General features: G+C 38.2%; 1 pseudogene; it reads left to right on the forward strand.

The window, feature by feature from the left end:
* The first annotated feature begins 8350 nt into the window (after positions 1 to 8350).
* LOC128591880 (T-complex protein 1 subunit delta-like) lies at positions 8351 to 9957 on the forward strand (annotated as a pseudogene).
* Positions 9958 to 12152: the final 2195 nt, after the last annotated feature.

Below are 12152 nucleotides of genomic sequence, written 5' to 3' on the forward strand. Positions count from 1 at the left end.
AGCTGTGTATATTAGTGCAATCGCCTGTACACATTCTAAGATGTTCTAAGATGCACCATAGATGTGGCCCCACCCATTACCCTCCCTCCACCAAAACCTCCCCCCTCCCTTCCCCTTCCTTGGCCCTTTCCCCATAGTCTTGTGCTATAGTTGGGTTATAGCCTTCCTGTGAAAGCTATAATTTAGCTTCATAGTAGGGCTGAGTACATTGGATACTTTTTCTTCCATTCCTGAGATACTTTGCTAAGAAGAATATGTTCCAGCTCCATCCATGTAAACATAAAAGAGTAAAGTCTCCATATAAATTAATGTTTTAAGTGAGTGACTCAATAGAAAAATCAGCAAAGATGAACTGGTAATTCACAAAAAAGAAACAAAAATGGAAAACTAGACACTTGATCTCATGAGTGAATGAGAAAACACAAGTAAAAACAACAATAAAATATAACATTGAACAAATGTTCAAAATTAAAATTATTGGTAACATTTATTATTGATTAGAATTTGGAAAAATAAGCACTTTTATGTTTTCTGGAAGTGGAAGACATTAGCACAATTTTTCACAGTTAATTTACCAAGATATCATTTAACAACTTGTCCATTTCATTCTTTGAAAACTATCCTACACAAATAAGCCTACTTGCACACAGAAACACACACACACAAACCCCTTCATGCACAAAATGTTTATGGGAGCATTATTTAAGAAAAAAAGAAAAAGAAAGGAAAATGACCTAAGCAGAAATTAAAAGGACAATATTATAGAATACTCTTTAATCGTTAAAACAAATAGTCTAGAACTATATTACCTAACTCAGACAAATGTTCACAATATATTTTTGGAAGGGAAAAAATAAGATATATAAAATATATAGCTTCATTCTATTTATCTAAAAACTTTAATATATATTTGTTTTAATGCATTTGAACAGCTTTAGTAAAAGTGTAGACGTCTATACTCCAAAGTTACTTCTATAGGAGAGAGGATATTGGATTTGGAAGATAGAGCATTATTCTTTTAATTCATACATTTTATTCTTCGAGTTTGTGACAAGCAGCATGTATACTTTTATGATTTTAAAAATAAAGCTTTAAAGAAGAAAAATTGTCTGTTTTGATGTCTGACACCTGCTGTCCTGTGCAGGATGAGATTTCCTTCAGGGGAAGCAATGGAGTATTAGTCAAACAGCTGGACTGGGGATGAGAGGAAGAAAGGAGCCCTCATTTGTTTGTTGATTTCTATGGTGTTATTATTCCCACTATGTTGAATTTCAGGTGACTCCTAATATTTCTAAATAATTAAAATAATAGGTATTCAATAAATTAATTTTTAAAAATCAGGTGTTTTAAAATCAGGTGCCAAAGCCCTAAAAAACTAAGTCAGAAATTCTGCTCTGGTGGAATGGAAACTCCATGCTGCCTGGGGTAAGTCTCAGCCTATGTGGTTCAGAGCACATCTCTCTCTCCTCAGCTCACTGCTGAGCATTCATGGTTCAAGGCTTCTCAGGCTGATATAGTCTCATTAAAGTTTTGCAAGGTCATTCATTTCACCAGCTCTCTAAATGATGCTTCACCCTTTAGAAGTAGGTCAGATGGTGGAAGAAAAGTCATCCAGCAGGGATTCCTTGTTCATTTCAAGCCCGGGAGCTGAATCCTGCAGATGGTGCACCAAAAAACAAAACTGGATGAACTTTCAGCCTTCACAAAACTATTGCTCCAGATGGGAAGGCATGAGAGCTGTCTAGTGAAGCCCCAGTCCCAGGTGCTGCTGTACACTTTGGCAATTAACAAAGCACCTAGAAGCTCACCCAGCCAGGCCTTTGAAAGAACACCTGCCTTCAAGTTGTTCATAGTCTAAAGGCAAAAGAATCAAGGGAATAAATAGATGCTATGATGGCCAGGCCTACCACAAGCATTGGTAAGGACTAGAAAACCTACTTTCCTTCTCTTCCCACCTCAAGCTTTACCGACACGTCAAGGATTATGTGAACATCCCACCAGTATGTCTTAATTTCACCCACCATTGCCCTCACACAAAGCAGCCACCCTCTGACCAATTTCCAGGACTAGTTGCATACACCTGCTAAGCCATCCATCTTCTATAAAAGGAATCTGGGAATAAACTTCTGTAGGCACTTCAAAGAGGCCTGTGGCCATTTGGGCTGGGAATTACAGGGTTCTGATCAAGGAATGATCTGGAAGCTGAGAGAACGCTTCACCCTATAGGAGGAGTGCAGCCTGCATGAGGTCTGAATGAATTTCTCAAAAGCATAGGACCTAGGGAAGGGGCCCGAATCATCCAGGAAATACTGGGAATGGAAGTAGGACATGGGACTAAAGGAACAACTAACCTACCCTTAGCTAGTGAAGGAATCCTTCTTGGAAGAGATGAGCCTAAATGATCCTTCACATCTGCATACAGGTTAGTGAATGAGAAAACAGAGTGGGAGATCTCAGACAGAGAAACCACACGAGAAAGAGCCTTACTGACTAAGAAATACAAGAGCTGATGCAAAATCATTCATGAGAGCATGTGCCGTTTTATTTGCCTAAATCAGAGGGATGCTACCACCTTTAACTCTAAAACCTGGGAAACAGGATTAGCAATTTAGTTGGAGCCACCTACAGAAGAGTGACTGTGAGTGCTAAAAAGCTAGATGGAACCAAATTCTGTAGCATGACACTGATTTTCTACTTGTTATGCTGACCACTGGTCTCACAGAAGCCTCTCCAACTGGCTCCTAACCCATCCCAAACTCTCCTCTACTCCCTACCCCTTCCCCCCACAGCTCACTACCCTCTCAGGAGACTTCATAGAGAAAGATAAGACTGGAAAAGGAATTAGTATCACAGTGTTAATTGGGGTAATGAGTTAGCAGATAATCATTTGCATTTTTATGGGACCCTTTAAGGCCTTAATTTAACTTGAAAGTGTGATTAAGAAGGGAATTTTTAGGACACAAGCAGGCCCCTTGGGCAGATGTAGAAAGGCTTTCAGGGTCTCTAAGGGAAAGCCCCATGCCTCTTGTTCATATTTCAATACCTCTGGGTCAGGGATTAGCAAACTTTTTCCATGAAGAATCACAGAGCAAGTATTTATAGGGCATATGTTGTCTGTGAAAAATATTCCATTCTGCTGCTGTAGCTCCAAAGCAGCCATAGATAAAATGTAATTGGATGAGGGAATGAGTGTGGCTATAAAACTTTGTTTACAAAAATGGGCAGCAGTCCACAATTTGTCGATACGATACCTGTGCGAGATTTTCACTTACTCTCCTTTCCTCTTGCCACTTCTAGGAAATACAGTCCTGCTTCTCAGATGAAATTTTACAAATATTCCTTGAAATTCTGCCAATGGGAATCATTATTGATTGATGTAACTCCTCAGTGAGTCCAATACTTATGGTCAGATGGGACCTATCATATCTTGATATCTCTATTACCTTTCTTATTTTTGGAAAGTGATCACATATGTCAATTCATACTTAGGTCCTCATCCCACCGTATCACTTAGGGAAAAGAACAAAGCCAGGTGGATAAAAAAAATTGTGGTTTTCTGGAGTCAGACCGACAAGGGTTGTATTGGTCAAGATGCACTACACATGCTACAGAAATAAACTAACCTATTTGTTTCAAGGTAACAAAGGTTTACTTCTTTTTTACATTACATATTCAACACTGTCATCGGAGTAGGTGGCTCTGCACCACACACTTATTCAGGGACTCAAGCTGATGGAGGCTCCACCATACAGAGCATCCTCAGGCACTGCAGTAAGAGAAGAGGGAAGTGGAAACCCACCTACACTTTTCCACATTCAGCCCAGTAGTGACACACATTACTTCTGCGTACAGCCCCCTGCCCATAGACAGTCACATGGCCACAACTAACTACAAGGGACTCTGGGAGACAAAAGAGAGCAGATGGAATGTCCAATGAGCACCACTGTTTCTGCCACACTTGACCTTTCCAGTGAGTTACTGTATGACCTTGAACAAAGTGTTAAGGTATTCTGTGCTTCAGTTTCTTCCCTGGTAAAACAAGAAAACAGTAGCCTCTGACTCAAGTATTGTGCTAATAAGATTTGATAATACGCTTTTAAATCACAGTGTCAGGCGTTTAGCAAGCATTTAGTAAAAGTGAACCATGCATTTTATTGTTACCAACTAAGTGGCTATGAGAAAAATGCTTTACCTCTCTGGGTTTCTGTTCCCTCATTTGCAAATCAGATGTGCACCAATAATGCTATTCAGGATAGTTTTTAGATTAAATGGCACATATATTTAAAAAATTCTTCCACTTTGCCTGATATACAATAAGCACTTAATAAAGGTTATTTCCCTGTGCTGTATGCAATATTAAATTAATAATTATTTTTAGTTCTGGGTACAAAGGGTTTATTTGTGGGTCAAATGAGTTGCAATAGTATTTAGGGTGATAACCAGTAGAAACCCAAATAGAAGAGTATTTCAAAACAGAAGTGACTGCTCCCTTTGTGGATCTGCTCTGGAGGCTAGATGTGTCCAGTAGTTTCCAAGTTTCACTGAAAGCTTGGCCTCATTCACCCATTTAATGGGTCACTATCCCGCCCTTGTGCCCCCCTTAAATGCATATGTTGAATTCTAACTCTTGGAACTTCTGAATGTGACTGTATTTGGGGATGAGGCCTTCAAAGATAATTCATGTAAACTGAGGTCATGATAAAAGATGGAAACACAGACATGTACACAGGGAAGACTAGGTAAATGCACCAGTAGAAAACAGCTATCTCACCACTCTCAGGGAAAAACCAGCCCTTCCAGCACCTTGATCTCAGACTTCTATCCCTCAGAATTATGGGAAAATGAATTTCTGTTGTTTAAACCCCCCAGGGCATGGCACTTTTATGGCAACCCTAGAAGACTAACACATGTCCTTTCTCTGGTCCCTCAACTTTTACTGAGGCTTCCCACAACTGGTTAAGATCTAATTCTTATAATACACTGCTTATCCCAAAATACTTACGGTGATCCCGCTTTTATGATCAAATCCATACATGTGACTAAAGCATGGACTCTGGAGCCAGGCTGTTCAGACAGAAGTCTACTCTCTGATCTACTCCCTGTGCGATCTTTGGGTTGTTACTTAACCTGTCTTTGTCTCTGTTGGCTTATGTGGAAAATGGAATGATAATCGTAACTACCTTACAGAGTTTGGTGGGTCAAGTAAGCCAGAATATGCTATTCAGCACATGGCCTTGCATGTGGATAACACTCAGCATGTGCTGCTTCATACTATGATTTTGATTATTATTTCTTCCCTAGCTAAGAAATAAAACACTAACTCACGAGGTTCTCTTTCCCTTCCCTGGTGTACGGCACACACGTTTATGTTCTCAGCCTTCTGAAGTGGTCCACATGTTGAGGAACTGAGGCCTCTTAACAATAACAGTTTGTAAGTGAACCATCTTGAAAGTGGGACTGCTATCCGTATTGAAGCTTTCAACAGACTACAGTACCAGCTGATTACCTTGACTGTAAGATTTCCCGAGAGATCTTGAGGGAGACTGTCCAGACAAGTCACTCCCAAATTCCTGACCCATGGAAATTGCATGAGATGTATGGTAACTTGTTACACAGAAATAAGTAATATAACCATCTAAAAGATTACTGGCCTCAGAATGTACCTTGTTTCATCAACCACAATGATAATAATCATTAGTATTATCTATTAATTTCATGTACTAATTACATGGTAGGTGTAGTGCTGAGCATTTTGTAAGAATTATTCTATTTAATCTTCATAGCCATCTTATTTAATGAACAATCAAGTTAGGTTTGAACTATTATTAGTCTCATTTTCAAATAAGGAAACTGAGGCTTACTAAAAGCAAGTGACTTGCTCAAGGTTAATGAGCTAGTTGGTGCAACCAAGACTTGCCCCACTTCTCTAGACTGTCATTTGGGGGCTCTCTTCATTGATACCTTATTATGTCTCTTTGGCAGAGCTTACCAAGACTTTAATGGATGGTACTGAATTCATGAAAACTAGAGTGCAAAGTGGTTGGGTTGCAAATACTCCTTCCTTTACACCTGCTGACCTGGATTAATCCCCAGCCTTCCCCCCTAAATATAAGCAATTAGAACTCTTGAGTTTCCTACAGCTTCCTGGGTACAGTTTTCCCAGGAGATGCCAGGGCACCTAACTGGTCACAGACCTGTTTTGTCAACACTCCCCCAGGTCACTGAAATTGATGGTCCCCAAATATCTTCCCCTTCATTACATTCTAATTATCCCCCTGGCTTCCTCATTACTCTATTGGGGTAAAAAAACAGAGAGATTGCTTTATGAGCAATTTCACACTTCATTCTATATAAAAACCTGCCCTGTGCTTCAGTGGATGATATAGAGAAGAAAATAGTCAGTTAGATTATACATCTTATTGTGAGAACTAGTTGCTTTTGATTTTTAGAAAGCTATGTATGTGCTCATTGGGTCCTTCTGTGTATAAGCACTTAGTCTGGTTTAGACTTCTTGCTGCTGTCATTTTTTACTGGCTTTTGGAGGAAACAATTCCACCCTGCTCATAGGATAGCAAGTTACTTCCTGTGAGTAAACTTTCTTGACCATAAAATGTCTAATTAATCAAGTCACGTTGTTCCCGCAGTGTGTTGCCTTAAGTCCTATGGTGTATAGCATGAGAGACCTTTTATGACTTCTATCTTCTTAATATCCTAGGGGACCAAGAAATCTTTATTGTCTTCTAATTATAATACAGAGTTGGTTAACATAAAACTTTTTCATATATACATAATACATGAAATAGAAGTTTCCCCCATCTAGTGCCCTGGAGATAATCATTGTTAACAATTTAGAGCATAAATATTCAACTTTGTTTTTCACACATGATAAAATATTTTCATTTTCTTCTTTAAAAAACATAATTGGTTTCATATTTTACATACTGTTCTGCCATATGTTTTTTCTGTTAGCAACATTTCTTGGAACCATTACATCTTAGGAAACTGATTCTGATTCTGTATATAGATACTTATTCTTTTGAACAGTTCCTGATATATCATAATATGTTCAATTATTCCCATATGGGAGGATTTGGGGATCATCATCTTTCTTTTTTTTAATGACAATAAATGACCATTATTTATTATGCATATGCTTTCCACAGTGTTTTAGGAGGGTAAATTTCTATAAGGGGGGATTTTGTTCCTCTACTAACATTGTCCTCACTAACATTGGATTTTATCTTTTCTTCTTTCATTCTTGTATTATGCCTAACTCTTATTGTAATTAACATCAGTGAGCATGAATAACAATAGATTCTTTTCCTTCTTTACAGGTGACTGAAAAGGAAATTCCCTAAGTGATAAATAGGAGATTGGTTTGCCCAGAATAATTAGCATTTATACAGCTCCTCATTCTCAGAGCTAATTTGGTGCTAACTCACATTTATGCAGAAACAGAAATTTGACATTGGGGAGAACTTTCAGAAATTTGACATAAGGGAGAACTCTGCAGGCCTTTCAGGGGAGCTTGTGTTCCTTCTGCAGTTCCTGTCTTACGGTGATCTAGAACCGGTGGTTTCCCTTACAACAGGCCCATTTTGTGTGTTTAAGAATCACTTGAGAGGATTGAGGAATAAATGGAGATATCCACCCTTCCTACTTCCCGTTTTGATTCAGGAGGTCCTGGGTGGGGCATTTTGGCATCTTTTGTGCTTCAGGCATGGAAAGTTGAAGTAATCATACTCTTAAATTTGACACACTGACATTGTTACGCCATGCAAAGCCACTTTCTTACTTTATTCAGTGATTCTCTTTTAGTCCCACTGCCAATTTCAACTCCCATCCCCACTATAAGCACCCACTTGAATGTATTGGATATATATCCTAGAATTTTAAAGTATCTTTGGAAAATATATATGTGATTGTGTGAATCTACATATACATGATATATTTTAATAAAAATATATGTAATATATATTTCATGTATACTATAAAAAAGAATATATGCTTTATACAGTCACCCTTCCATATCCATAAGTTCTTCATCCATAGATTTGGGGAGAAAATCGCATAAGTTCTAAAAATCAAAACTTGAATTTGCTGCATGTTGAGTACTATGTTGAATCCACACTAATGAAGTGCTGTGTCGGCATGGCATCAATATTAGGCATTATCAATAATCTAAAGGTGATTTAAAGTATGCTGAACACCTTTTTCCACCTCTGCCTCCTCCCGTTGCTGCTTTCTGGAAGGTTATTGGAGGCGACAGGCACTTACTATTACTCTGCAGCCAGCCAGAATGCAGGTACATCAGTCCTTTCCAGCCCACACAGACCCAGCTAAGTTTGCTATGGCTGAGAACGTAGCACCCTGAAGCACAGCACCTGCTGGAGCTCACCGTGGCCACGAACAGGGCTTATCAGGACTGCCACAAGCCTGCCCACATCTGCTTCAGCAGCATTTTTGGGGGGCAAAGTGGTCGTTGATGCTTTTAGAATAAACCTTGGACCAAAAGGAATGGATAAAATGATTCAAGATGGAAAAGGTGACATGACTATCACAAATGCCAGTGCCACCATTCTGAAATGAATGCAGATACCACATCCAGCAGCCAGAACACTGGTGAGGCTCTCCAAGGTTCAAGATAAAGGAGCAGACCGTGCCAAATCAGTAGTCATCATTGCCGCTCTCTCTTAGATTCTTGTACCAAGTTTCTTCAGAAAGGGATTCATCCAACCATTGTTTCTGAGTCATTCCAGAAGGTCTTAGAAAAGGGTGTTGAAATTTTGCCTGACATGTCTGGCCCTGTGCAACTGACAGAGAAAATTGGTTAAGTACTGCAACCACTTCATTAAACTCCAAGGTTGTCTCTCAATATTCAAGTCTACTTTCTCCAGTGAGTGTAAATACAGTGATGAAAGTGATTGGTCCAGCCACAGCCAGCCACTAGTGTAGATGTTAGAGATATTAAAATAATTAAGAAGCTTGGTGGGACTACTGATGACTGTGAATTGATGGAAGGGCTGATTCTCACCCCAAAAGTGGCAAATTCTGACATAACCAGAGCTGAAAAGGCTAAGATTGGGCTTATTCAGTTTTGCTCATCTGCTCCCAAAACAGATAGGAATAAACAATAGTGGTTTCTGACTATGTCCAAATGGGCCAAGTGCTGTGAGAAGAGAGAGCCTATATCTAAACTTGGTGAAGCAAATTTAAAAATAACAGGATGTAACATCCTTCTCACACAGAAGTCTATTCTAAGAGATGCTCTTAGTGATCTGGCATTAAATTTTTTGAACAAAATGAAGATAATGGTGATTAAGAATATTGAAGACAAGATGTTGAAGTCAGTTTTAGCCAATAGAACCAAACCAGTTGCTCATATTGACCAATTCACTGCTGAAATGCTGAGCTCCACTGAGTTCGCTGAGTAGGTCATTTTAAATGGTTCTGGCAAACTACTCAAGATTACAGGCTGTGCCAGTCCTGGAAAAACAGTTCCAATGGTTGTTTGTGACTCTCACAAACTGGCGACTACAGAGGCTGAGCACTCCATTCATGATGCCCTATATATTATTTGCTGTTTAGTGAAGAAGAGAGCTCTTACTGCAAGAGATGGTGCTCCAGAAATAGAGCTGGCCATATGATTAACTGAGTATTCCCGAACATTGAGTGATATGGAATTCTACTGCATTCGTGGTTATGCAGATGGGTAGGGAGGTCATTCCACCTACAGTAGCTGAAAATGCTAGCTGGAATCCCAATTCTACTACAACAGAACTAAGAAACCAGCATGCCAATGGAGAAAAACTACAGGCATTAATGACCAAAAGGGTGGCATATCCAACATTTTGAAGGAACTGGTGATCCCAGCCTGTGTTTCACTTAGCGCTTTGACCCTAGCAACTAAAACCGTTTGGAGCATTCTGAAAATTGATGATGTGGTAAACACATGATAATCTGGATAACCAGTTCATAGGTAAAATGGCCACTAGTTCTCCAACTAGAGTGGAAGGAAAATGAACACCTTGGTGGTCCTTGTTGTTTTAAAGACCATTTCCTCTTATGAATTCCTGAGTTTGATCTTCCAGTTGGCATTTGTTTCAAATTGTATTGAAACTGTTTAATGAAAACATTAAATATTTGGTTTCAAAAAAATAGAAGAGTAAAGTATACAGGATGATGTGCATAGGTTATATACATATATGACACCATTTTACATAGGGAATATTTATGGATTGGGGCATGGCAGGGGTCCTAAAACCAGTCCCCCACAGGTACAGAATGATGACTGTGTATAGAAATTAAATTGTGGTATAGGTACTTCCGGCTGTTACTTTTTTTCTCAGTAATATGTTTAAGATTTAGCCAGAATACTGGAGGGTATGTCCCTAGAATTTGTCGCCGTTAAACTGCCACTTAGTATATGCTAGTATACACCCATCAGCTTTCCCCCAGTGATGGACAAGACTGTAGGGTGGGTCCAACACTTCGTGCTGCCACAACAGGCTGCACTGAATAATCATACACATGTATGTCCTGAGTGAGAATTTCTCTGAGGTTTATGCCCAGGAGTTTGCTGGGATTAGGCTGTTCTTTTTTTCAACTTCTTATAATGACTATTTTCAAAAATACACAAAAGTAGGGAAAATAATATAATGAACCTCATGTGCCCATCAGCCAAATTTAAAATCATTAACATTTTGCTATAGTTTAATTCTCCTTCCTTCCTTTGGTTGTACATTTTCAAGAAAATTTCTGAAATAATGAGATTTTACCATAAATATTTCCACCTCTAACAAATAAGGACTTTTAAAAATATAACCTCAATACCAATGTCACACTTAACACTATTTCCTTTGATATCATCCAATAGCCAGTCCATATTCAAATTTCCCTGATTATCTCAAAAGTAGCATTTATAATTCTTATGTTCAAATTGGGCCACAAATAAGATGACACATATTATTTGATTGTTTTGCCTTGTAAGTCTCTCTTTTATTTTTTTTAATTAAATCATAGCTATGTACATTAATGCAATTATGGGGTATAACATGCTGGCTTTATATACAATTTGAAATATTTTCATCAAACTGGTTAACATAGCCTTCACCTCATTTTCTTATTGTGTTAAGACATTTATATTCTAAGTCTCTTATTGTATAAATTACAGCCCTCTCCCACTTCTTCACACTATTAACTTTTTCAAAAAACCATACAAACTTTCTGGTGGGATGCTTCACATTCTGGTTGTGTCCTCAAAGTGTCATTAATTCATTGCTTTGTCCCCTAGGTTTCCTGAAAAGTACAGGTTGGAGCTATAGTCTTGATTAGATTCAGGTTCAAGACTTTTCATAGTTGGTTCGCTGCATTCAACATTACATCACGTCAGAAGGCACATAAAATCTAATGGTTCCACTTTTATTGATGACAAATTTATCAGCAGGTCCAGATCATGAAAACGCCATCTTTCTTTTGTGAACACCTACCTTCTCTACAAGTTTTCTAACAGTTTTGGCACAATCTCATTAAGGACTGAAAATGGTCATTTTAAAATCATAACATTTCTTCTATATTTACTAGTAGGAGTTTTTCTATAAAACTAATATTTCCTACCTGAAATACAGTTCATGTGGACAGACAAAATATGTTTTTTTTTCCTTAATCAATTAAATAGGGAGCTAGCTACCTTTAATAGTGACCAGAGGTCTTTTTGGTTTTAGTTTATTTCATATGTATTTTGATACTAAAGTTTCTCATCTTTGTCTAATAAGAGTCTTCAACTTGGCTCCAATGTCCTTTAGACTTTACTAGCTTTTGATATCTACCTTGACTTCTGGCTCATCAAGGTATTCCAGGCTCATATTGTTGATTTCCCACCTTAACTATGGAATCAACCATTTCTTCAATGTTCTGGTTCATTTCCATGAGAAACGGTATTTAGAAATCACCATCTGGGCTTCACAAGCCTTCAGTGTTACAGGAATAGTGTTGCTTTAAGGCATTTTCAGAAAGCACAGATAGAAAATATATTGATAATAAAAAGAAAAAAGTTAACATCACAGTATTTTAACCTCTTTGATTTTATACCTTTCTATATTCTTCTACATTAACAATCCTGGTTCCTAACAACATCAAGGTATTGACTTATT

The sequence above is a fragment of the Nycticebus coucang genome, chromosome 8 (genome assembly GCF_027406575.1).
Source record: "Nycticebus coucang isolate mNycCou1 chromosome 8, mNycCou1.pri, whole genome shotgun sequence".
NCBI lineage: Eukaryota > Metazoa > Chordata > Mammalia > Primates > Lorisidae > Nycticebus > Nycticebus coucang.